Below are 13,376 nucleotides of genomic sequence, written 5' to 3' on the forward strand. Positions count from 1 at the left end.
TGAAATTTAAAACACCAAGTACCAAAAACACTTCGAATTAAGGACATTAATAATCTAAACCATAAAATCGAAGTAAAGTATGATTTCAGTTATCAAAACGACTCTAATAGTAAAACAATATGCCTTAGTGTTTAAAAACCTGGGTATGTCCCTTTAAACAATCGAGTCAAAGGCCCATAGGAACCACACACGAGGATGAAAATGTACAGGGTGTTTTCCTACTTTATATAAATAAATATAAAAATCTGGCCTGTACATTCTCTACTAGATACTACATGTTGGTCCCTCACTAGAGATCATGGGCGTCGATCGGTGGAGGACAGGGGGACCTGTCCCCCTCACTTTTCAACGCCGGGGGACAATCTATATAAATGTCCCCCCCCCCACTTTTTCGTTTAGCAAAAGCAACAACAACACCACCAACAAAAACAACAACAGCAACAACCAAAAACAAACAAAAATTAAAAGTTTAACCACTAATGTGTAGCTTTATGATTTTCATTGACATTCCTTTTATCACACATCGCATAACTCCCCCCCCCCCCCCGCTTTATTAAAGCCGGATTGCCTCCCATGCTATAGATTGTGCCCCCCCCCCCCCCTCCCCGCCTCTCCATATATCGTTTCTACGGGCCTGGGGCATCTAGAATTTTATTATAATCATGTATATAATCAGCTACAAATTATTTAAAGTACAACCCAAAATGTTTTAATGCGTTAAAATCTGGAGACGACTAAGGCAAAAAAACACACGGAAGTAAATTTGGGTCTGGGTCTTGGTTAGTCCCTGGACAGTGTAAAATATATATATCGTTTGTTGTAATTTTTAAAAACACCAATAGTAGAGCACCCCTGATTCCTTATCATCAGCTATTGGTATGTTAAACATTTTGGTAATTTTGACATATAGTCTTAGAGAAGAAAACCCGCTGGAACTGTTTCATTAGGCCAGTGAGAAAGGATCATTTATATCGCCTATGCACCATCCCACAAACCACGGACATTGATATTACCAGTTGTGGTGCACTGGCTGGAATGAGAAAATAGCCCAATGGGCCCACTGACGGGCTTCGATCCCATGACCATACCACGCATAAAGCGAACACATAATATTAACAACTGGGTGGGCGGCCTCTGTCGTCTGGCGTGAAGGACTCTGTTTACTGTTGTTGATGAATCTTTTTTTCAGACACATCAAAAATTTCCAATCCGGAATATTTAATAATTGTTTCCTCAGATCATTCTCTCCTGTTAGTTTTAACATAGCTCCTTAGTTAAAAAATTCGATCACCGAGATTAACAAACTTCAAAAACCCAACAACCAGGATAAAATGGAAGGATGAAAACAATTTTATAATCAATGTTGCGAAATCGCTGAAAAACATTGATATGTTACTGAACTACTTGTACTATAAATGAGAAAAGACAGAAAAAACGTTAAATGAATGTGTAGCACACATTTGTTACAAAAAAACTTAATGAAATAATTTGACCTTATTGTTCTGTAAAAGAGTACAGAGTCAAATTCAAAGAAAAATGCGAAGCACGGGGGGGGGGGGGGGGCCATCGTTATACCCGATGACGAAACCTGGTTTAACCGAGACGTGCAAGGGAAAATGGCTATCTTTATTATAAGAAGGCCTATACAAAACGTATGTAATTGTCCGGGAGTGGGAGAACGTCTATTAATCGAACTGAAATTGGTTCGTTGCGAAAGAAGAACTATACCAGACATTGCAATATAAACTTAAACGAAAAATATAAATTCAACCAGGTGGTTAATAAGCTTAATTATCTACGAAAGCATAAACCCGAAAAAATTCTACAAAACATTTTCAAAAAACGTAAAGCAAAAGGTTAAAAACTATTTAGGTAATTACGGATGTTTTAACGCACTTTGGGTAACCTTGCTTCGTATGAACCAAACCTATTACCAATGAGGTGGATTATTTTTTTATTAATTTTGAATTTAAAAAATACCTACGACCTAAATTGTTCCATGGTGCTGGATTAGCGAAAATACCAGAGAACCAAGCATAACTATTTTTTGAAATACACAAGCTGAAGAGAAAAATAAAAGCATAGCGGTTAGGACAAGGTTTTTAACGGAATACTTTATTAATTGTTATAGACTTTTTAATGGGCCAGCTGCCAGGCTTTCTATACTGTTTCAATGTCTTTTTTTAACTCGGGTATTTGTTGGCCTGCCCCGGCCCCAAAAACGGGCCTGTGGGATCTATCGTTCACGTGTTTTTTAAGAAAGGTGTAACGCAACGATACCGGACCAATTATAGAGGGCGGTTCAGGACGTCGTTAGTTTTCTTGGAAGTGCACTGCTAGAGGAAAGTATTTACCTCTATATTAAATGAAAGGCGCCTAAATTTTGAATGAAGGCAAAACAATGTGCATTACCGAGTCTCGATATGATAAGTGGAGTGTGTTTTAGAAATAGCAGATGTCGAGTCATCCATGACGCTCGTGTTTGTGACTACCAATCCTTTAAGAAACAGAACTCTGAAAAAATAGGAGGAAGCGATTATAATTGCGTGAGGGTTTTGTCGACGACAAAAAAGGGGCGCACGGGGTTTTGATAGTGTGGTAAACAGACAAAGTCGAAGTTGGGGTACATAATGGTAATTTCAACCTGGGGCCAATAGAGCAGGAAAATTGTTATCTCTGTATAAGATCTTATATGATAATGTTAAGTGCTGTGGTAAAATAGAATGAACGTAGTTTCTGATTAGTTTGTATGTAGAAACGGTTCTATTCGGGAGAATGTCCTATCACCAGATGTATATGTTTCCATGGACGGGTAAGGATTGTGAAATGCAATTTTTATCACTCAGTTGTTCCATATGTTTAAATACAACCGTTAAATATATTCTTATATCCTGTCTCGCTGATGAGTATGGTACTTTTCTCCGAAACCTCCCAGGCGGTTCCAAATCAATGTGAAATTCACATGAGCCAAATTGACCCAAAATGGGATCTTACCGTCAATACAAATAAAACCAAACTAGGTTGTCTTTAAAATGGGGAAAAGTAAAAAAGAACGCGAATATGGTCCAGATAATGGCCACCAATAGAAGTTGTAGATGAATTTAATTACCTTGGATGATGCCTTCGTTTCAATGGCACAAATTTTAATAGTACACCAAAAACACGACTTGATGAAACAAGGCCTCAAAGCCCAATATCTTGGATATCAAATATCTGTAGTAAGAATTTCTTTAATATTGAAACAATGTTAGCCGTGTTTTGATCACCTTATGTCAATAGCGTTTCTTAGTTACGATAGCGAAGTCTGGGGGTTTTCACTCAGCTCACGATATTGAGAAAGTACATATACAATTTTGTAAAAAAGTATTGGGTTGGAGCTAAAGAACATGCAATTATTTTTGTTTATAACGGAAGTAGGGCGCATAATCCTTTAGCAATATCAGAACACCCCCATTAAATTTTTTAAATATTGGATTAAAAGCTTAGTAGTCACCAGTAACGGTATCTTAAAAAAAGCTATATATGCGGAAATGTCTCAGTGACCGGATAGACATGGTTAACGACATTAAACAAGAAGCTAGATACCTAGGGGCCCTAAGTTATATGTGGGACTCGACCAATATCAATTTCTATTTTTTATGTCAGGAATAAAAGACATTAAGGTATGATGTATGTTTTAAGGCCCAAATGCCTATATAAATCAATAGAAGAACAGAAATCTGCCAAGTGAAGGGATTGCTTATATACATCAGCTTTAGTTCTGGATAAGGAAGGATAATTTACTTGAGTCGTATGCGCCGTTGAAGGCCTTATCAATAACTCATACCGTAACCAGACTCATATTAAGGAATTTATGCTAAATAATCGTACGAGACAATGAGAATTTGTGCACATAAATTAAATATTGAGGACCTCTGGTAGGTATCAAAATATCGAAAGGGCACAAAGAATATGTACTTTTATGTAACTGTAATGAGATTGAGGACGAATTTCATTTTAATCCTTCAATGTCCAAGATACGAAAACTTTAAGAAAGAACATTCATTAAAAATACTACTTTAAGCATCCCAGTACTTTGAAAATTAATACAACTATTATCAACGGAAACAATAAAGAGATAAACAACCTACGGAAAAAATATTTATTACAAGCAAACAGAACTAGGGATCAACTATTACTGAAATAAACTAATATGTTCTCATTTTATCATTAGACCCCTAGCCGCTGAGGATAACCTGTAAAATAACTTATCTTTATTCTGTTTTGTTTTTTTCTATTATATATGTGGGTGTTTTGTGTGTTTTGATGTGTATTTGTGTCTGCGTGGTGTGTGTGTGTGTGTGGGTATGTGTGTGTATCTATGTATAAGATATGTAAGTCACTCTCCACCATTTGTTCCGCACTATTGTATATATTAATGTTTGTTCATTGTTATAATGCTGATAAGTGAACAACTTAAAGCAATAAAAGAACTGGAACTTGTTTTTTTCGCGCCAAGGACAAACCTCTTACAAACGTGATGGTAGTTTTTTCTCACATGCGATCAGATGCGTTTCATTTTTGACTGTGGTACCATACTCGTCAGAGTATACAGACAGACCCACCCCCGGTGTGTTTTTGGCCTATTTAATGCAAACAATTTCCGATGATTAATGTGATTAAGGTGCTGCGTGTCGTTTTAAAAAACGGCTCTCTTGTGTCATTAAAGACTTGTATTTACCATCCTTTGACGTGGCGACTGTGCAGTATACGACAGCAGCGATGTGCCTGTCTGTACGGATGCCATATACCACAGACTTCTGCAGTTGCTTCAAGGAAGTGTCTTAGCGCTGTATGTGAGTGTGGGTGCCATATCCTGTGATTATGTAACTTGAGGACCTTTAATTAGCATATATTTAATTAGTACGACTACATGATAAGTTTACGAAATGAAAAAGCAGGTACGGAACACACATGAAGAGGCCGCCCTATATCAGTAGCGAGGACTATAAATAGATATATGTATGTAGAATTGTACTGCAGAAATTCAAATAGGTGACATGTCATCCGACTCTAATCCGCGAAAAACAAATAGTTCCGAAGATTGTGGACACAGTTTTCAACATAATACGTTAGTCATAATTAATGTTAGGGAGACGCGAGATTTTCATTGGATAGATGACGGTCACCACTGTTCTCTAATTAATAAGCAAGGCGTGCTTCGAACGATAATTAGTCATTTTTGTTATCGTCATTGGCGTAACCTGTATATCGCTCCAGCGTAGTTTAATTTGGGTCAGCTCAGTGTGCTGTTTGAAACGACAAGAGCCATTTACTATTTAACGAAACGAAACGGGATTTACAGGATCGATGGGCATTTTTGCCACAATGGCAAAATTTGGATTCAACTTTCGTTGTTCATATACTTTGGATTTTGGTCTGCGGGTAAGTTTTGGAATAGCAGGGTTTTGTGTCGCTGTGAATTTCACCTGTCCACATACATACCTTTCGCATTACCTGTTTACAGGTAGATGAATCAATTCCGGGAAGAAGTGTGTCGATGTCTTGTCGCTGTGTATCTGGACGTGTAAACGCTAATAATTTTATTGCATATTGCTAATATGATCGTAATTATTTGTATTATAATATCTCAACATTAGATCCCACCCCCCATTTAATATAAAGGATTATGTCTTTATCTTCAATATATCTGTTCTAATTTAGATGCGTATTACGAAAGCCCTAGATTCAATAATGCTATCACAACACCAATACTGCCAATGGCCATAGAAGATTACATTTCATAGTTGAAACTACATTGGCCCTGTTTATTTATTTATGCTTATTTTTCGTCTTTATATCCAATTAAGGTTCAAGCACGTTGTCCTGGGCACACACATACATCAGCAATCTGTGTTGTCTATATCCAGTACAGTATGTTAGTGGTTAGTGAGTGAGTTCTAAGTCAGTCAATGTAGTGGCCTTATACTTACCCATAACTCTAATCACCTCCAGCCCTCCCCTCATTGATATTAATAAGTAGGGGAAGGCAAGAGGAAACTATGTAATGCTTAGACAATCGTCAATAACCAAACTGTTGTAAGCTACTGTATCTTTTTTTCCTAAATCTGATGCCACAGAGCTTTAGTTTGATTATTCTCGAGTCCAGTCATGACATTAAGCTTACATGTTGTTAACCAGTACCAACGCTACACAAAGAAACCCAATGCCCCTATGCGAAACGAACCTGCGTTGTACCTTCTTGTTGTTCTGCACATCTGAATGGGGGTGGAACGTAGCCCAGTGGTAAAGTGCTAGCTTGATGAACATTCTGTGTAGGAATGAATGAATGAATGAATGAATGTTTAACGACACCCCAGCACGAAAAATACATCAGCTATTGGGTGTCAAACTATGGTAATGCAAATAAATAAAGTGATGATCAACATCAATATAAAATGTTAAGGTTTGAAACATAAAAAACGACAGTGTTGAAAGGCGAAGACTGTTCAAAATGATCGATTCCGTCAAAATGTACACTACAAATACAAATATCACGAGAATTTTACGGACACCAAATGCTTACTCTAAACTTCAATGTTGGGCTGTATTGGCCATTCTCAAAGGAGAATGTTACACCCCTGCACCACGGGGGTTAAAGCACAAGCGCAGGGGCTTCTGTGTAGGATCAATCCTTATTGGCTCCTTTTGTGGCCCATTGGGCTATTTCCTCCGTTCCAGCCAATGCAAACCAATCGCCCGGACTGGTACCATGTTACCCAAAGGCCGTGGTATGGTGCTATCGTACTCCTCCTCTTGGGGATCATGCAGTATATAAAAAAATCCCTTACTTACTAATGAAAAAAATTAAAATTACCAAATGTTCGACATCCAATTGCTGATGATTAAGAAATCAATGTGCTCTAGTGGTGTCGTTAAACAATACAAACTTTGATATACACATGTACATGTATGATGATGTTACGACTGACGGGGATCGATCCTACTGACCACGCATTAGGTGATCATTTTACCAGTGCACTACATCCCACAGGGCTAGCTAATTTTATTTTAATTTGGCGAGAAAACTTCATGTAATGAATCTTGATATTTTGTTGAAAATAATGGTGGGATTCTGCAAGTTTTGAAATTTAATACATAAATTGTAAACCAGTCATTTCGTACCATAGTCATTTTGTACCCAATTTTACCATTTCGTACCATGATTATTTCGTACCATGTCTGTGGTCATTTCTTACCTTGGTCATTTCGTACCTCAATCACTTGTTGTGCAGCTTGGTTGAATGATAGATAGTGAAATGTCGAATTACTGATTTAAAAAATAAACATTAGGCTAATGCAACTATATTGAAGCCCCCCCCCACCCCCCCCACCACCCCCCCCCCCCCCCCCCCCCCACCCCCCCCCCCCCCCCCCCCCCCCCCCCCCCCCCAGTGCTGCAACGGTATATCGCGATGTTTCATCAGCTCGATACGAGCAATTTTTACACGTTATTGTTTTCTTGTATCTTATTTGACAAACAAACAGAAAGTGTGCAAATAACCATGCATACCACTCGTCTGTTTACGCGATGACTTTAAATTAGCGATGACACGAAATGGCAGCAGGCCTGGGAGATCATATCGAAGTCGATATAGGAAAGAAGGACATGTTTTATTTAATGACGCACTCAGTACATTGTATTTACGGTTATATGGCGTCAGACATGGTTAAGGACCACACATATATTGAGAGAGGAAAGCCGCTGTCTCCACTTCATGGGCTACTCTTTTCGATTAGCAGCAAGGGATCTTTTATATGCACCATCCCACAGACAGGATAGTACATACTACGGCCTTTGATATATCAGTCGTGGTGCACTGACTGGAACGAGAAATAGCCCAGTGGGTCCACCGGTGGGGATCGATCCTAGACCGACCGCGCATCAAGTGAACGCTGTACCACTACGCTACGTCCCGCCCCTCGATATAGGTGACCGTCTAGTATGTGGAATATTTGTCACTGTAATGTTGGGGTTTTTTTTTGTATGAGGGGGGGGGGGGGGGGGGGGGGGGGGGGGCAAAGGATCCTGTGAAATTTCCTCTTGCTTGGAATTGTGGCTCATGAGTTGTTTCAATGGCACAGAACACGTGACCCTTTACTCAGACACACCCTCCGGACAGAATAGAAATTCAATAAATTCTGCCATGTTCCTTCTTGTTCTTAAAGGAATGCACTCACCTCGTCAAAATCATTGATCAAAAGTTCATGGAGAGTGGGCACAGTCAGATTGAGGTTGACTGTGTCCACTCTACTATTGAGAGGAAGGGTCAGACCAATAAAGTCTACACCCCCTTTGATTGGTATGCAATTGCACGCTGCTGCCGGCTGGCCCAGCCATATAATGTCACTGAAATGATATACAAAGATTTCATAAATCACAAAGAAGCCAGTACAAAAATGATGAAAAACAAAACAACGTATGATGATGACAGGAAGATCAAATGGACAAAACTCAAATGGATATGGCACACATGGGAAGATATGTCAGCCATCTTTGTCAAAGAGTGTTTAGATGATCCCTTCATCAGGGTGCCCTTGTCTTTGGCAAAGACAACAAAGACCAAGGGAGGAGGAGCAGCAGAAGTCCCTAACTTGTACAAGGCCCCATTGCCCATGGAAGCTTTGAAGCATAAGGATCTAATAGTTATTGCCAAGGACATCCCTGAAGACCGTAGCGAGGAAAGCGAAGGCTAGCTAGACCTGACAATGAAGATGGCTGACAGATCTTCTTTTAAAGTCAGTTAGGTTGTGGCAGTACTTAAGTTGTTTCAATAGTTATGACTGTTAGGACTGGTACTGGTCTGCCATTGTCCTCTTTTATGATCTGCTGTTATTTGTTTTGTTGCATATTAAAGATGAGTTGTCATGCACAAGAACCATGATTGTCTGATGTTTATGAACCTTGAAAGAACTACAGTGCACTAGATAATATCCATTGCATGATTATCTTTATAATAATGATCTACAGAATAGCCAAAAGGGTGTAAGTCATTTTAATGCATGCTGTATGGGTATGTATCCGGCCTGGAACCAGAAGGGTGTAAGTGAAAAACCTTGAATATCACAGTAATTAAGACTAAATGATGCTATACAGTAGTGTAGGTGGTGTTCCTTTACCCTAATACCCACTGAAATGAAACGATATTCCACATAAAACTTGTGTCTAGGTGAGAAACAGTTTTTGGCCCTTTTCTTCTTTATGTGCTACCGAAACTTAAACCCTTTTGGTTCTGAAGCAACGATATATTGCAATACATACTGCAATACGGTTTGTCGTATCGCAGTATATCACAATACGGTTTTGATCGTATCGTTGCACCCCTACCCCCCCCCCCTTAATAAAGACAGTGGGCTAAGGACTATGCCTATATAAGATGGGGTGGGTGGGGGGGGTCGTATGATATGAAATGATCATCAGTGCCATGGGTTACTTGTCAGTTCGTCTTAAAAATAAACTATCGTCTTCGTGTGGCAATATACATGTATATTTTCAGAAAAGTGAATTCAATAGGGTTATTGGCATACAATGACAAAAATAAGATACCGAGTACGAAATGACTGGTATGCAATGACCAAAGCACTATGGTACGAAATGGCTATGGTACCAAATGACTGTGGTAGGAAATGACCAAAGCACTGTAGTACGAAACGACTATGGTACGAAATGACTGGTACGAAATGACCAAAGCACTATGGTACAAAATGACTGTGGTACGAAATGACCAAAGCACTATGGTACGAAATGACTAGTAACCGATAGATTCTACACACCCAGAGCTAGTCCTGATAAAATAATAGGATTTTGTTTTAAAAATAATTGTTGATTTCGGCATTTTTTCAAGTTTAATAGACAGTTTGGCAAAATGTTTTGCTCACCTATAGCTAGCCATTCCCACCCCATTTGTATTTAGATATGCAATTGTTTATCACACAAAAAGAAAGAAGAAAATATTGAGGATGATCGATAAATCTGTTTTGATTTGTGATCATAAATTGTAACATAGACCAACCGGCCTCGGTGGCGTTGTGGTTAGGCCAACGATCTACAGGCTGGTAGGTACTGGGTTCGGATCCCAGTCGAGGCATGGGATGTTTAATCCAGATACTGTCTCCAAACCCTGAGTAAGTGCTCCGCAAGGATCCCTTGCTGCTAATCGGAAAGAGTAGCCCATGTAGTGGCGACAGCGGGTTTCCTCTCAAAATCTTTGTGGTCCTTAACCATATGTTTGCCACCATATAACCGTAAATAAAATGTGTTGAGTGCGTCGTTAAATAAAACATTTCTTTCTTTGTAACATAGACAAAGTCTGTAACACCTACATGTACATAGGAATACATGGACTCAGTCAAATATAGGTAGTTTGTAACCATTGGAACAGGGCAGGAATTCTATTACATACATACTTTTTAATTTAGGGATGGTATACCTTGGACATCGGTGCTCAAGTGTACATTTACTTTAAAAAGTGAGTGCGAGTGCGAATAATTTTTACATGCTCATATACCACTAGAGTTTCGAGCATGTCCGTCCCGGGGCCCGTCTCTGGATAGCCAGGGGCTTGTCCCGGGACAGATTAAAAAATGATATTCATTGTTACAGTGGGTAATTGGCGTACCCAAAAGTTTAACCACTTGCTAATTTTATTACTATATATTAGCCATTTTTTTTGTTTAAAAAAGTAGCTAATTTGGTTACTGACCAAACTGTTCCCTGTCATATTGACCACATGTGATTGGCCTCGGTGGCACAGTGGTTAAGGCATCAGACTACAGCTGGTAGGTACAGGATTCGCGGCGAGTTCTTAAGGGCTCAATGGGTAGGTGTAAGGCCACTACACCATTTTCTCTCTCACTAACCACTAACTTTACTAACCCACTGTCCTGGACAGATATCCCAGATAGCTGAGATGTGTGTGCCCAGGACAGTGTGCTTGAACCTTAATTGGATATAAGCACGAAAATAAGTTGAAATGAAATGACCACATGTACCAGCGCCCTCAATAGTTTAAGAAGTAGCAGGCTACAACAGTGATGACAGCAGGGGGCAAAGTGGGGGGTCTGGGGGCCCTCCCCCAGAAACATTTGAAAAATCGAACCTCTGAGATGCATTCTCATGGCCTCTGTTACCATCAACGAAAAGTAGGCGGCGGCAAAAGCTGTTTCAGGCGGCGATTTGCCACCGGAGACCGGGTACTTTTGAGGGCTCTGATGTACATGTATAAACGATGCCATGTGTTCAAAGAATGCTTAAATTTCATTGGACGATTTTTAATGGATGATTACTCTTGACCAATATGGTGTCTCCATTAAAATTCCATGGGGTTTTGCCAGTATTAGTGTTTTCCCTAGCTTGTTTTAGCATGGGGCAGCACCATGCCTCAATAGTCGAGCACCATCTTCCCTCAATCAGTGCCATGCTGTCCTGAGATTAAACAAGTCTTTTTCAATAATTAATTCTAAAACTGACTTTATAAAACACCCAAAAAGGTATTATTAATGAATGAAGTATACCTTTTATATATTTTGCCATTCATTTATAAAAGCAAACATATAAATTACATTAATTTTATTTCAATTACTTTTTGTGTATTTTTAATGAAAAACAAGTGCCCCGAAAATGGTGAAAATGCCCCAAAAGTGTTTGGTCTACAATGCCTTACCAAATTTCTGGGGAAATCACTACTGTATATACCGTTTTTCATGGGTACAGTACACAGTAGACATTATATCGTTCGTATGGAGGATTCAAAACAAAATTAGCTAAATATATTGACATTCGAGATTAGTAGCCATTAATAATGTTCCTAATTTCTGGCGAGTTAGTTTTGGGGTTAATGGCAATTCCTGGTTTTTCATTGGATGGATGGCATTGGTGACCTGGTCATCACCTAGGAGCAGCCTGTCGTATGTCTTGAAATTGTTAACACACGTACATGTATAAACAACTATGTGTTATCAAAAATAATGAATGATGTTCTCACCAATTAATGCTTGTGTAAGAAAATGTATTTTACTGACCTTACAGTTGGAGGTACACAGGTGACAGTAACTGTTCATTCATTCATTCATTGACTCAGTTGAATTTAGTTTTCTGCTTATATCAAATTAAGGTTCAAGCACGGTGTCCTGGCCACACACATATCAGCTATCTGGGTTGTTTGTCCAGGATAGTGGTTAGTGAGAGAGAAGAGAGTGTAGTGGTCTTACACCTACCCATTGAGCCCTTAAGAACTCGCTGCGAATCCTGTACCTACCAGCTGTAGTCTGATGCCTTAACCACTGTGCCACCGCACCACTTGCTTTGGGTGGGAGCCGGTATATATACCGGGCTGTGAACCCAGAACCTGCCCAGCCTTATGTTCCAGTGTTTCTGCCATAAATAAATTTTTGGGTATGACGCTATGGAATTGAATGCAACAACATGCAGTCAACAGAGGGTATGGAGGACCTCCCCTAAAGAAAGAAAATGGAGTAATTTTAGGGTTTGGGTTAAAAGAATCATACACTATTGATAAGAGTAATTAATTTTGTTTATTAAAGTTAAACAAATAAAATATGTGACAAAATTTTCGGTATATATGGCGCTATACCCGTTTTACCCTCTGGCAGAAACCCTTTACAATCCAATGGCTTAACCACGACAATATGGAATATTACCGAGGCCAGTACAGTAACTATGAATTCATGCATGTTTTATTGTTTCTTTACAGTTGAAGGAGCACAGCTGACAATTGATTATGCAACTGCTACCCAGACATTGACAATATCTTGTCGGCCTGGAAGTATTGTTTCCGAAGTAGATGTATTTAGTGCCATTACAGTGGAGAGAGATGTCAGTAAAAGCAGGATTTCTACAAAGCCTGTAGTAGTGGCTGTAGCATCACCACTTAAATACAATGGAGAAGCCAGAATACAAGACACACAGTTAAGCAGCAGAGCCACAGTGACTGGGAAGGCAGATAACAATAACAAACCAATATCTTTTGTACAGGTAGTGTTGAGACAAGTGACATGCAGTGATTCAGGTCAGTACTTCTGCAGAATCAAGTACTTTAAGACAGGATTTGTACCTGGTGAATCAGAAGACGGCAAGAACAAGACTATACCAAGTAAGTACAGTGATGTATGTTCAGCCATCTTCTTCTTCTAAGTTATATTCCTCCACTGGTTAGGGAACCATCTGTTTTTCGCAAAACATTTGCAAACTATTTTAACTGGTTCCTGAAGTTGTCGTTTGAGTTTAATGCAGACCTGTCAACCTTTAGTCAAGAGAAAGCAGGAGGTGTGTGTTGAAAAAGCAGGAGATTTTTTAAATTCACACAATTTAACCCAAA

General features: G+C 39.2%; 1 protein-coding gene across 1 annotated transcript in view; it reads left to right on the plus strand.

Annotated features, from left to right (window-relative positions):
- Positions 1 to 5,292: 5,292 nt before the first annotated feature.
- Positions 5,293 to 13,376, plus strand: part of LOC121386193 — a 40,971-nt gene continuing 32,887 nt past the window's right edge. The window contains exons 1-2 of the mRNA XM_041517025.1: positions 5,293 to 5,424; positions 12,753 to 13,151. The gene's annotated coding sequence lies outside the window, so the exon portion shown is untranslated. The remainder of the gene's footprint in view (positions 5,425 to 12,752; positions 13,152 to 13,376) is intronic.

The sequence above is a fragment of the Gigantopelta aegis genome, chromosome 12 (assembly GCF_016097555.1).
Source record: "Gigantopelta aegis isolate Gae_Host chromosome 12, Gae_host_genome, whole genome shotgun sequence".
Classification (NCBI taxonomy): Eukaryota; Metazoa; Mollusca; class Gastropoda; order Neomphalida; family Peltospiridae; genus Gigantopelta; species Gigantopelta aegis.